This window comes from Bubalus bubalis, chromosome 2 (assembly GCF_019923935.1).
Source record: "Bubalus bubalis isolate 160015118507 breed Murrah chromosome 2, NDDB_SH_1, whole genome shotgun sequence".
NCBI classification, from domain to species: domain Eukaryota; kingdom Metazoa; phylum Chordata; class Mammalia; order Artiodactyla; family Bovidae; genus Bubalus; species Bubalus bubalis.
Genome location: NC_059158.1, coordinates 17,439,728 through 17,454,929, shown reverse-complemented (window position 1 = coordinate 17,454,929; position 15,202 = coordinate 17,439,728).

The window sequence follows — 15,202 nt, the reverse complement described above, 5'->3', positions numbered from 1 at the left end:
AAGCATCCAGTATCTTGCATGGAACCTGGACTGGCGACTCGTTTCATATATGATATTATACATGTTTCAATGCCATTCTCCCAAATCTCCTCACCCTCTCCCTCTCCCAAAGAGTCCATAAGACTGATCTATACATCAGTGTCTCTTTTGCTGTCTTGTACACAGGGTTATTGTTACCATCTTTCTAAATTCCATATATATGCGTTAGTATACTGTATTGGTGTTTTTCTTTTTGGCTTACTTTACTCGGTATAATAGGTTCCAGTTTCATCCATCTCATTAAACTGATTCAAATGTATTCTTTTTAATGGCTGAGTAATACTCCATTGTGTATATGTACCACTGCTTTCTTATCCATTCGTCTGCTGATGGGCATCTAGGTTGCTTCCATGTCCTGGCTATTATAAACAGTGCTGTGATGAACATTGGGGTACATGTGTCTCTTTCCCTTCTGGTTTCCTCAGTGTGTATGCCCAGCAGTGGGATTGCTGGATCATAAGGCAGGTCTATTTCCAGTTTTTTAAGGAATCTCCACACTGTTCTCCATAGTGGCTGTGCTAGTTTGCATTCCCACCAACAGTGTAAGAGGGGTCCCCTTTCTCCACACCCTCTCCAGCATTTATTGCTTGTAGACTTTTGGATCGCAGCCATTCTGACTGGCATGAAATGGTACCTCATAATGGTTTTGATTAGAGTAGAGTTTGGAGTTTCAAAAATACAATGTTAAAGAAAAGAAGGAAAAAAAAAACAAGGTCAAAAAAATTATAAAAAATATATATATGAAGTTTGCTTTTAAAAAAATGGGGTCTTCTTTTTTGTTTTTTTTTTTTTTCAAAGTAATCGGTTATAAAAGTGAAAATTAAAGGAATAATAGAGGACTTAAAAAAATTTTTTTAATTAAAAAAAAATAAAAAAAAGAAAGAAAGAATGATCGTAAAAATAGTAAAAATATATCTAGGACTTTCTCCAGTTTTGTTGTGAGTATTGCGGATTCAGTTCATTTTTGGCTAGTTCCTTGGTCCGACTTATATTTCTCAAGATCTATAGGCCCCTTCCTATATAGTTGGTACTAACCACAGGGTTTTAATCTATTGCCTATAGCTTCCAAGGCGGTTCCCTCTGTTATAGCTTCTTCTGTTTGCTGGTCTCTTCAGTGTCTGGTTTCTGCCCTGACACAAAGAGGATGGTGGAGGACACTTTTTTTTTTTTTTTTTTAGGCTCACTTGTTCAGTCGCGCTGAGGGGAGGTAGGGAGGGATGCTGCAAACAAATAACATTGGCGTGTGCTTGCAGTGCCTCAGCCACACTGGGTCTGCCCCCGCTCACGGCGCGTGTAGCCTCCCTGCCCACGCTGCTCAGGCTCTAGGTTGCTCCGCCAGGAACCATGTGTGGCCGGCCCTGGGCTGCCTGCACTTCCCAGGTCCAAGCTGCTCAGGTTCAGGCACTCGGGTGGTCCTCAGAGGTGCAGACTCTCGGATGGGCCTGCGTTTTGTGCCCTTCTCAGATCCGAGCAGCTCAGGTGATGAGGTGTTTGGCGCGCGTGATTGCTGCGACTTATCGCCTCCCCGCCGCTTGGTTATCTAGGTGTGCACCGGCACACCTTCTTAGGCAGATGTTGGCCATCCAGACCCCCAAGAAGTTTTAGTTAGCAAAGAAGCCTGCTTACAGTTTTATAGATAATGTCTCTCTGGGGCTGCGATTGTCCCCTTCCAGCTCTGGCTGCCTATCACTGGAGGGGGATGGTCTGCCGCCGGCTATCTCTGTTGAGTCCTTTGTTCTGTGTGCGGGCCTGGTGGTGTCTTAGGTTAGGGCTCGCTTTTCGCGTGGTAGATAGCCCACAGTCTGGTTTGCTAGCCAAAATTATTTCGCTCAGATAGCGCTCGGGGTATTCAGGCCAGATTCTTGTGATGCAGCCCGCACCGCGCCTCCCTGCCCAGCCCCCGCTTGCTAATGGCGGATGCAGGTGTCTGCACTGCTTCTCCACTGGGGGAGTTACCGTAGGGCTCTCAATGTGCGGGTTTTAATTGTTTATTTATTTTTCCTCCCTGTTATGTTGCCCTCTGTGCTTCCAAGACTCGGCACAGATTCGGCAGTGAGAAGGTTTCCTGGTGTTTGGAAACTTCTCTCTTTTTAAGACTCCCTTCCCGGGATGGAGCTCCATCCCTCCCTCTTTTGTCTCTTTTTTTGTCTTTTATATTTTTTCCTACCTCCTTTTGAAGACTTGGGTTGCTTTTCTGGGTGCCTGATGTCCTCTGCCAGCATTCAGAAGTTGTTTTGTGGAATTTACTCGGCGTTTAAATGTTCTTTTGATGAATTTGTGGGGGAGAAAGTGTACTCCCTGTCCTACTCTTCCGCCATCTTAGCTCCTCCCCCTATTTTTGGATATGAAGCCCTTATCAAATATATGATTTGGAATATCTGCTGTCAATCTGTAAATTGCCATTTGATTTTATTGATGTTCCTTTCTTTGGAGTCTAATGTGGTTCCACTTGTTTTTGCAGTTGTTGCCTTTGCTTTCGGTGTGAAACCCAAAACCTCGTTGCAAACACTGATGGCAAGAAGATGACCTCAGTGTCTTCTTCTAAGAGTTTAATCGCTTAAAGTCTTATGTTCTAATTTTTAATCCATTTTTATGCAGGGTAAAAGATGGGGGTACAGTTCCATTTTTTCATAGGACTATTCAGTTTCCCCAGTGCCATTTTTGACAAGTTTGTCCTTTCCCCACTGGATAGTCTTAGCTCATTTTTCATAAGCTAACCAACAATATATGTGTGTGTTTCTTTCTGGCTTCGCTATCCTACTCTGTTGATCTATGTGTCTATTTTCATGCCAGAAGCAAAACATTCTGTTTTGATTACTATAGCTTTCTAATACAATTTGAAATCAGCAACCCTAGTCTCGAACTTTGTTCTTCTTTCTCTAGACCACTTTTATCTTTGGTGCTTTGTGATTTAATACAGCAGAATAGACCAAGAAGAGATGGAAAAAGTACACAGAAGAACTATACAAAAAAATATCTTAATGACCCAGATAATCACAATGGTGTAGTTTCTCACTCAGAGCCAGAAATCCTGGAATGTGAACTCCAGTGGGTCTTAAAAAGCACTGCTGCCAACAAAGCTAGTGGAGGTGATAGAATTCCAGCAAAGCTATTTAAAATCCTGAAAGATGGTGCTATTAAAGTGCTCCACTTAATATGTCATGAAATTTGGAAGAGCCAGCAGTGACCAGAGGACTGGAAAAGGTCAATCCTCATCCCAGTTCCCAAGAAGGACATTGTTAAAGAATGTTCAAGCCACTGAACAGGTGCACTCATCTCCAGGGCTGGTAAGGTTATGATCAAAATCTTCCAGGCTAGGCTTCAGCACTATGTGAACCTAGAATTTCCAGATGTTCAAGCTGGGTTTAGAAAAGGGAGACGAACCAGAGATCAAATTGCCAACATTTGCTGGAACATAGAGAAAGTAAGGGAATTCCAGAAAATCGTCTGATTCATTGATCTCACCAAACTGTGTGGATCACAACATGGAAAATTCTTAATGAGATGGGAATAACAGACGAACCTTACCTGTCTTCTGAGAAACTTGTATGCAGTTTAAAAAGCAACAGTTAGAAGCAGACAAGGAAAAATAAACTGGTTCAAAATTGGTGAAGGAGTCCGTCAAGGCTGAATATTGTCACCCTGCTGATTTAACTTATATGCAGAGCATGTCATACGAAATGTTGGACTGGATGAGTCCTAAAGGCTGGAATTGATATTGCTGGGAGAAATATCAACAACCTCAGATATGTGAATGATACAATGTTAATGGCAGAAAGTAAGAGGAACTAAAGAGCCTCTGATGAGGGTGAAAGAGGAGAGTGAAAAAGCTGACTTAAAACTCAATGTCAAAAAAGCTAAGATCATGGCATTTGGTCCCATCACTTACATGCAAATAGAAGGGGAAAAGTTGGAAGCAGTGACAGACTTCCACTTCCTGGGCTCTAAAATCACTGTGGATGGTGACTGCAGCCTTGAAATTAGAAGACGATTGCTTCTTGGCAGGAAAGCTCTGACAAACCTAGACAGTATGTTAAAAGCAAAGACATCACTTAGCCGACAGAGGTCTGTAGAGTCAAGGCTAGGCTCTTTCCATTAGTCATGTACACATAAGACCTGGACAGACAATAAAGAAGGCAGAGTGCTAAAGAACTGATGTTTTTGAACTATGGTGCTGTAGAAGACTCTTGAGAGTCCCTGGGGCACGAAGGAGCTCAAAACCAGTCAACCTTAAAGAAAATCAACCCCATATATTCTTTGGAAGGACTGATGCTGAAGCTCCAATACATTGGCCACCTAATATGAATAGCTGACTCATTGGAAAAGACCCTGATGCTGGGAAAGATTGAAGGCAGAAGAAAATGAGGCTGACAGATGATGAGAATTGGTTGAATGGCATCACCAATTCAAAGGGCATGAACTTGGGCAAATTCTAGGAGATGGTAAGCGACAGGGAAGTCTGGCGCGCTGCAGTCTATGACATCAGTAAGAGTCAGACATGACTGGCAACTGAACAACAACAACAACAACAACAGTTTTATACAAGTTGTAGAATTTTTTTGTTTGTTTTGTGAAAAGTTTTGAAATTTTCAAAGAGACTGTAGTGAATATGTAGATAGCTGTGGGTAGAATGGATGTATTAACAATATTAATTCTTCCAGTCAATAAATATGAAATATGTTCCTTTTGTCTGTTTTAAACATTTCCTTCATGAGTGTTTTGAATGTTTTCATACATAGATCTTTCAACACCTTGCTTTAATTTATTTAAGTATTTTATTTTTTGATGCAATTGTAAATGTGATTATTTGTATTTCTGTAATGTGTTTTGGTGTATGGATAGGTAACTGAGTTTTATATATTCAAATACAGTATACAAAATGCATGCTATTTTTTCCAGAATAGACAATTTTTCCCCTAAATAAAACAAGTTTTTATCTGGGCATTTTTTTATCTGTATCTTTCAAAACTCTGCAATCCCCTGGGTATATACTGGGAGAAATCTATAATTCCTTAGTCCTTGGCTTCGTATCAGCACCACAGAGCATTCAGTATGGATGAAGCTTTGGGTTACCTTACAAAAGTCAGTCTCCTCATTGGGTGCCATGGTCTAATGCTTGTGTTCTCCCAAGATTCATATGTTGAAACCCTAATCCCCAAAGTGACAATTTTAGATGGTGGGACCATTGGAAAATAATTAGGTCATGAGTTCATAACCCACATGAAGGCAGAGCCCACATGAATGGGATTAGGGCTCTTGTGAAAACCCTAGTTCACTCTGTGCTATAAGACGAGCATCAAAAATTCATTGAAATTTTATTCTGCACAAATAAAATTATTTCATTGAGCAAACACATAACAAAGAACTGATGAATGCAAAGAATGGACAGCAGTGAAGAGCACACATGTGGACATTATGAATTAGGACTTAAATTTTAACAGAAAAACAGAAATGAGGTGAATTTCAAAGTTAAATGTTGCACCACAATTGGGACACGTGTGGAGAGGGAAAAGCACAGAATGCCCTATGTCCACATAACAAGGAGATCTGAGCTGTGTCAGAGTCAGGAAACGCTGTTTGGAGGAACTGGTTTTTACTGAGATCTGAAAGATGTGGAGGAGGTAATCATGTAAGAGAGAGAGGGTGTTCCAGGGAGAAGAAGGCATTTGTAAAGAGCTTTAGCCATATGTGAGAATATAGAGTGAGAAGAACAGACATGCCAGGATTGAACCTTCAAGGAATTTAATTTGCTTGGTAAAACTTATGCTAACTGGACAATGAATACAAGGTGGAATATGATCAGTTCTGTGAAAGAGATAAGAATCAAATTTTGCAGAGAATAGGAGATATTGCCATTTGCTGGGAAATTCTGTAAGATTCACTTAAACCTAGGAAACCTGGATTCTATTGCTACTTTTGCATCGAGTTATAAGTTTAGATAAGTGACATAATCATTCATGGATTTACTTATATATTCTTAATATGGGAGGATTGCCTAGATAATTTCCAAGGTTTCTTGCTTTTCTGAATACCCAATGAATCCCAATGGTTATTATCTGGAAAAAAAAGAAACAAAAACCCTTTACATACCAAGTGTAATATTTGAAAAAATTATATAAAAAGCATTGAAATTCTTGCTATTTTTGTTTTTTTCAGCTTTTTGTTTGTTTCTTTGTTTATTAAATTTAAATTTATTTAATTGGAGGCTAATTACTTTAAAAATATTTTTTAAAGAAAAAATTGCAAGTATTTAAATAATACATGACAATTTAAATAGGTATATATTATTACTGGATTCCCTCATTGATTTAATTAATATATCTATTAATATCACCTCATATATCTCCTTTCAAGATCTTTTTGGTGAGGACTTTTAAGTTTTACTCTCTTACATGTGTGCTAACTGACTTCAGTCATGTCCAACTCTTTGTGACCCCATGGACTATAGAGCCTGCCAGGCTCCTCTGTCCATGGGGATTCTCCAGGGAAGAATGTTAAGGTGGGCTGCCATGCCCTCCACCAGGAGATCTTCCTGACCTAGGGGTTCAACTCTATATTCTTTACGTAATGTCCTTATATTCCTTTGTCTTTGGAAATTTTCTTTGCTCTCAACTCTACTTTATCTAATATTAACATATGCTTTTATCCTTTTATTTTCCAAATATCCATGTCATTATTGAGTTTCTTGGACTTCCAGGTGGCTCAGACAGTAAGGAATCCACTTGTCTTGTGAAGACCCGGATTCAATCACTGGGTTGGGAAGATCCCCTGGAGGAAGAGATGGGAATCCGTATTCTTGCCTGGAGAATTCCATGGATAGTCCAACCTGATGGGCTACTGTCCATGGGGTCACACAGAGTCAGGCACAGCTTAGCAACTAAACCACCACCTGGTGTTCCTTCACATGTATTCCTTGGGAAGAACAGCCCTACTCAGGCAGCCTTCTGAGGCTAGGTTGGAGGTCAGGAATGCTGGTCCTGGCTTGTCTTCTCTTAGGTGCTGCTGTGTTGCTCTTCCATTCTTCAGGCCCTAATCTAGTTCACCTTCTCCTTGCCAACTATACAAGGTCTCCTTTAGTGGTCTCTTCTTTTTTCCAGAACAGACAGAGGAGTGGTCACAAAGAGATCAGTGTCATCTTGTCTGAACCAGAAGCCCAAGGTGTGTTTTATAACCTAGGGAAGAGATTTCATGGAGGGAAGTTGAGGAGGAAAGTGGAAAGGAGTCTACAGTAGGCTGGAGATGAAAGTCATGGGGTTCTTTTCTTTAGAAGTCATCAGAAACTGAGAAAGTATTTTTTCTAGGTGATATGTATATTCAGCTCTGAGTGAGTACACTTTCTGTTTCAGCAAACTCTAAGTCTGTATTTTTTCATTAATTTTCTTTACAAATGCATATATGATGATATCAGTAAGACATTTTATTCATTCTAGGCCATTGTTCCGCTTTTATTATGACTTGAGATTTAAACACTGAAAATGAGATATCTATTGTAGAGTTTGGATTATTTACCAGTAGATGAATTGATTGAATAACAAAAGAACTAAAGATGATTACTTAATTGAGCTCACAAAATTTTATATATGCATATGAAGAGAGTTATTCTCATATAATTGTATTCCTGGCCCCTTGTGGTATTCTGAGAACTTTGATTGAAACTATATGTAAAAGAAATTACTGTATCATGATAGTTAAATAACTGGTATAATTATGTGTGTACATTCAGAATCCATTAGTCCAGTGGCCATAAAAATGAGTGTCCTCATCCCTTGGGGAAGAAAATGTTACTATATCCATTTCTATTTCTATTTATCTCAGTGTCATTTAGTTTATATTTTGTGTATATTTTTTAAATGGCATAATATATTAGAATAGCAATGCATATATAATACTTTCGGAGAAGGCAATGGCACCCCACTCCAGTATTCTTGCTTGGAAAATCCCATGGACAGAGGACCTGTTAGGCTGCAATTCATGGGGTTGCTAAGAGTCTGACATGACTGTGCGACTTCACTTTCACTTTTCACTTTCATGCATTGGAGAAGGAAATGGCAGCCCACTCCAGTGTTCTTGCCTGGAGAATCCCAGGGACAGGGGAGCCTGGTGGGCTGCCGTCTATTGGGTAGCACAGAGTCGGACACGACTGAAGTGACTTAGCATAGCATAGCATATAATACTTTTACATAATATAATTACGTCACTGACAGTGTGTTGAAAAATGGAAATACTTTGGCGATTAGTTCTTCCAGAATCAGAAAATTATCAAAATTTGCTGCATAAAATGTTACTTAATTTGGGGGAGTTTACCAACAACTTTTTATGAAACCAGTTCAACTGAAGAGAGGCAGAATGTTCAGAACATGCATATTTGCATGAGTTTGCATAGAGCCTCAAAGACAGAAACAATTTTGAAGTTGGGTTGTCTATGGGGGCGCTAAGAGTCCGCCTGATTAAACGACTTCACTTTCACTTTTCAGTTTCGCACATTGGAGAGGGAAATGGCAACCCACTCCAGAGTTCTTGCCTGGAGAATCCCAGGGATGGGGGAGCCTGGTGGGCTGCCGTCTATGGGGTCACACAGAGTCGGACATGACTGAAGCGACTTAGCAGCAGCAGCAGCAGCAGAGGAAGACCAAAAGACCTGACTGGACAGGGGAAAACCTGAATCTTGAATGCAAGAGAGCATGTTTGCTCCCCTCAGTGTGGTCTAAGTTGTTTTTCTTTAAATCACCTCCCTTTCTTCACCTTTATTCCCTAAACCCCATCCTCTGCTTTACTAGTTCTTTTCCAATAGTACAGATCACCTGTTAACATACCATAAAATGTACTTGGATTCATGTTTATTGCAGATTATCTGTCTTCCCCCAGCTAGAATATCAGTTCCATGAGGAGAAGTGTCTGCCTGCTTTGTGTATTGATGTAAACAAAGCACCTATAAGAGTTTCTGAGTCAAGGAGGAATTAAGTCAATAATAAATTGGTTAAATGACCAATAGCAGAGTACTGGGCAGGCCTATAGGTTTCAAAATTGTGTGACTTTAATTAGCTATTGTAAATAAACTGTTCTATAGTTAATGTTACAAGGTTAAGACATGTTTCTGTATCAATTATCAGCATAAACATAAACTACATTTAAAGAGAAGGTTTTAAACCAAACATGATAGCCAAAATGCACACATGAAAAAAAAATATACTAGTTTATTTGTTTTCTTTATCCAAAATATAATTATATTCCTTTTCAAAACCTTTTCCTTACATAGGTGTGTGTACCTATACGTTTATATATATAAATACAATTCCTTCTATTCAAAGCTATGGTTTTCCCAGTAGTCAGTATGGATGTGAGAGGTGGACTATAAGGAAATTGAGCACCAAGGAATTGATGCTTTTGAAATGCAGTGTTGGAGAAGACTCTTGAGAGTCCCTAGGACTGCAGGGAGATCAAACCGGTCCATACTAAAGGAAATCAGCCTTGAATATTCATTGAAAGGACTGATACTGAAGCTGAAGCTCCAATACTTTGGCCACCTGATGCAAAGAATTGACTCATTGGAAAAGACCCTGGTACTGGGAAAGATTGATGGCAGGAAGAGAAGGTGATGGCAGAGGATGAGATGGTTGAATGGCATGACCGACTCGATGGGCATGAGTTTGAGCAAGCTCCAGGAGATGGTGGAGGACAGGGGAGCCTGATGTGCTACAGTCCGTGGGGTCTCATACAGTTGGATATGACTTAGTGACTGAAGTAAACTGAAGGTATGATATGTGCTATGTCCATAACATAGTGATTATATGATCATTATATTATAGAAATCATTACATAAGTCACATTGACAAATATGCTATTTCAGTTTCAGGTAGCATATTACATAGATAATATTGACATATAATGTTATTTTGGTTTCAGGCGTACAACCTAATAATTTGATATATATTGCAAAATGATCACCTCAATAAGTCTGGTGAACATCCCTCATTAGAAATAGTTACAATTTTCTCCTTGTGATGAAAACTTTTATGATCTCTTGGCAGTGTTCAAATATGCAATAAGTATATTCCTTTTTTGACTTAGTGCAGTTAAATGAGACAAGTGCTGCTGAGTCTTAGAATCAAAGAATCATATTGAAACAGTTGAGTTGGGAAAAAAAAGAAACAGTTGAGTTGAATCAAGCTTCTCAGTGCCAACTCATATAGAGCTTTCTTGAAAAATCCATCCCTGATTAGGCCCACCTGGCTCCCATCACACATGGTATGGTGTGCAGGCATACATCAGTGTTTAAGGCTTATGGTATCTTTTCCACTTGTCCAGGCATTTCTTTCTCGACATTTTCAGTGCTTCATCTGTCTGCTGTCTTCACTATCCAAAGAGGTTATAAATATGGCAGAAGACGTCTAAGTAGCTAGACTCGCAATTGCTGCCCACTGGGCATTTCAAAAGCAGAAACATTACTTTGCCAACGAAGATTCGTCTAGTCAAGGCTGTGGTTTTTCCTGTGGTCATGTATGGATGTGAGAGTTGGACTGTGAAGAAGGCTGAATGCTGAAGAATTGATGCTTTTGAACTGTGGTGTTGGAGAAGACTCCTGAGAGTCCCTTGGACTGCAAGGAGATCCAACCAGTCCATTCTGAAGGAGATCAGCCCTGGGATTTCTTTGGAAGGAATGATGCTAAAGCTGAAATTCCATTACTTTGGCCACCTCACGCAAAGAGTTGACTCATTGGAAAAGACTCTGACGCTGGGAGGGATTGGGGGCAAGAGGAGAAGGGGACACCAGAGGATGAGATGGCTGGATGGCATCACTGACTCGATGGACTTGAGTCTGAGTGAACTCTGGGAGTTGGTGATGGACAGGGAGGCCTGGCGTACTGCGATTGAAGGGTCACAAAGAGTCGGACACAACTGAGCGACTGATCTGATATGATCTGGGCATTTTGGGAAGAGGCTGGGAAGGAGTCCTTCCAGTATTAGCGTTTTACTTTCAGGGGATTAGAAAGCCTTCATTTGAAGAGTCCATCACTACAAATATGTCTCAGGAGTGAACACTGTTTAATTATTTTATTTGATTAATGATTAGCTGAGCATATACTGAGAGTAGGAAATGAAGGGTTAGAAAACAAGGAAGGATTCAGGCAAAAGGAATGAGAAACTCTTCAAGAAAGTGGGCACATGATTAAAGAGACCATTATCTCTATTAGGTTTAGGTTTTAGGTTTTGTTTAGGCTGGCTCTCGGAGAAGGCAATGGCACCCATTTCAGTATTCTGCCTGGAAAATCTCATGGATGGAGGACCCTGGAAGGCTGCAGTCCATGGGGTCGCTAAGGGTCGGACAAGACTGCACAATTTCACTTTCATGCATTGGAGAAGGAAATGGCAACCCACTCCAGTGTTCTTGCCTGGAGAATCCAAGGGACGGGGGAGCCTGGTGGGCTGCCGTCTATGGGGTCCAACAGAGTCGGACGCGACTGAAGTGACTTAGCAGGAGCAGCAGCAGGCTGGGTCTGTAAAGGTATGTGTTGTTTCCATTTGATTTCCATTCATCCTCTATGCTTTACAATGTATGTCTTATTTAAGCATTGACCGTGATTAGTGACTTACTGCTTGTTATCACTGGGTAGTCCTGCTTTGGTTCTGGTATTCCATAGGGTCTAGCAGAGGCACCTTAGAGTACTTATTTCTATTATTTGCTGCAGAACCTTAACATTTTTTGGTGATTTCTGGTACTAAGTTGATGAAATACAGGAAAATAGAGCTCAGGTGCTTTTGGATAAAACCTTAATTTATCTCCCCCCTTCTCTCTGACTTTTCAGTCATTTATTGACTCAACTACTCCCATATTGCTGGATACCTTTTTTGACTCTTCTGTCTGCCTCATTCCTTGCATGTGGTCAAGGTCTATTTCATTTCCTGTATCTCTCACATGCTTTCTGACTTTTTACTAGGCAGAGCCCTCTTTGATTTTTAGTGTCATAATATTCCCAGCTCTTTCTGGTCTCTTTCTTTTTCTCTACCAGCCCCAACAGCCACAACTCCTCAATCCACATTAAACTTTCTCTTATCTAATTCTGGACATAGTGCTCTCTTGGACTGAATGTTCTTGGTTTGCTGGTACATTGTAGAATAAAAACAAACTCTCCATTTTGCAATACATGATTCTCCCAAATGCATAAAAATCCATACAAGTATTTCCCCATTCTAACCCTACAATAATATATGCAGTATATCATGGGAGCATAACCATGAGAGATACAACATGAATGGTATAAAATGAACATTTCTTGTGTTTTTGTCTGACTGGATTATTCACTGATACCTTATAATGCTATGTGTATTAATATCTCAGTAGCCTTGATCTAGGATGTCAGAGATCCTTACTTCATAAGACGATCATACATGAATTGACCGATACACTGTTTTCCTATTTTTTCACATCAACATCCCATCTACTTTTCAAAACTCCATCATAAAGCTATCCTATTTGTGTCATGCTATGACACACTCAGGTGGCTCCTAGCTTTACTTCAATCCACTGTAGCCCGTGGTGGCTCCACATCTTATTCTTCTTCATGCTGCCATGCAATATAGCAGTTTGTGTGTTTATATCACCCTCTCCTTCTCCCCAACTTGCAGGCCTGCTTGGGAAAAGAGAGATTTTTTTTAAACCTCAGTTTAAGTCCTCATTGTATCCATGATATGTGGCTTACCAATCTATAAGGTCAGTGAACTTCAAAGGTTCTTCATTTGTTTCCTTTTGGTAACCACTGCTACTATTCTTGATATAATAGGGCCATTTCTTCAAATGTAATCTTACGTGGAAATCTGTTAAAGTTGGGAAAATCAATGCTTTTTGGATGGCAAGCAAGTGGTTGTTAAATCCTGTCCAAATATCCCTGCTTTGGCTATTCCTGACTGACTCTATAGTACATCTATGGCTCTGTTCAATATTGTCTGAAACCTACAGTATTCACTTTATATGTCACAGTCAAGCAAGGAGAGCGCTCTGAATGTCACCACCTCTGTTGTTGATCTAAAGTCCTAAATTTATGCTTGAAATAAATTTTATAAGAGACAAATACATGAGGATATATGTGGTCTATTGGTGTGTGTATATTTCCTTCAATTGCATTGTCCCCCTTACTGCCAAAATTTTCCTCTAATAAATACCGTCCTCTCTGCTGGAAATATCTAGACATAGAACAAAAGAAAGTTAAGCAAGTAACAAAATAGAATTAGATGTTTAGGGCAGTAAATGACTTAGAAAGTGCTTACAAGGTGTTTTAATGGAAAGGGAATATGAGATATTTGCTCTTAGGATATTAAAAAAAGCATATACATTTGGGTCCTTAAAAATAAAGTGTTCTAACAGCATTTCATCCTTCACTACCCAATCCTAGACTCACTTTCCCTTTGCTGCTTTTCCTCCCTTCTGTCTTTGTCTGCTTCTCTCTTGTTCATCCCCCTTTCCCTTCTACCTTTTTATTTACCATTTTCTTTACCAGGAATTACTGCTAAAGCCCTAAAGATGCTGCCAAACCAGCCTCTTCTTAGGAAGATCAACTATCTTCCTAGTGACCGACTTATAGGTCACTGAATTTTAGGAGAGCCAGTCAAGTGATTGGCCCTCATCCCAGGTTGTTTGGCGGCTGTTGAACAAGCTGAGCATCCCTAATCCAGTCACATTGCTCCAGTCTCCGTAGAGACTCAGTCTATTTGGAGAATTTTATAATTCAGGGACCTACTAGGGCATGTTTGTAAGGCAAACAATTAATGGCAAGGATAGTTACTCTAAAAGGAAGACAGAATGGTATCTCACTTTTCAGATAAATGTGTTTTTGAATCCAGCTTTCTGATCTACTCAGTGTCTACGTGACCAGTTGGACAATTATCCAGAGCCCTCAGGCAGTGGACAGATGCACACCAGTATTTCAGCCATTCAATTGATCAGAGTGTTTATTATACATGGGGTTCCTGTGGGTCAGTTAGTATACAGCTGACTGTGGGCTGCTAATTTTCCTCACATGGTGCTTGCAGAGTGAGGGAAACAGAGAGGCTGTGGAGAATACTGCAGGTGGGGAGCTGTGGTTCCAGAACATTTCCCCTGATTAAAAAGGAAACCATGAATTTGGGGATCCCCAACTTGTGAATATCCTGGAAAATCACCAGATACCCCTCAAGAGAAATACTTGTTAGTCAGGGGGAATTTCAGATCAGTCCGTCTGGACCAAGAGAAGGCTACAAGGGCACCATGTAAGTCAGTGATGTCAGAACTTTCCCATCTCATTACCATCTTCCCAGTTCCAACATGGCACAAGGAATGAAGATCCAGAGAGGGAGATAATAGGACGTTGCAGAAATGGACACATGTGCACTTCCTGGTAGGTCCCCTGGGCCTCAGCAGGGTAGAGGGAGACATTGAATAGGCTGAATATGAGATGGAGCTGACATTTGACTGACCTGGACTTGTGAAACCCAGAGTGATAGAATGTATGGAATGGCAGCAAGGTGATGCAAGAAATGAGGATCAGTGGAGTGTGGGTGACGACAGCCACTGCAGGAGGATGAGCCAGTTCACCTTTGTATCTGCTATGGTCTCAGTCTTTGTGTCCCCCAGAAATTTCATATGATGAAATACTGATTCCCATGGTTATGTTACCCCTAGGTGGGTCCTTTTTGAGGTGATAGAGTTGTAAGGATGGGACCCTCTTTAATGAGATGAGTGCTTTTATATATAGGAGACACTCAGAGCTCCCGAACCCTCCCCCGTGTGAGGATACAGTAGGAATTGTGTGACCAGAAAGGACCCTGCATGACCCCGCTGTGGAAATCCATTTCCATTGTTTTTAAACCTGTGATATTTTGTTATAACATCCCAGAAGGACTAAGACAGCATCCTAACAATCTTTAGACAGTTCAGGAAACCTCATGCTATTTACACAAAAGTGCAAAGCACTTATCTTGTCTGGTGTAACACTGTGGTAGTTGGCTGAAAGTCGTGGCCGGCTTTCATAAAGAATCCTGAGATTTCAGCCTTCATGGTAGCATGACCAGAACCATGAACAATTGTCTAATTCTTTGATTCCAATAACTTGACCCAGAATCATTGGCTGTGATTCTTATGGAATCTCTTAATGGTCTTCTTTGTAATTCCAGCTTCTGCTATTTGTGACTA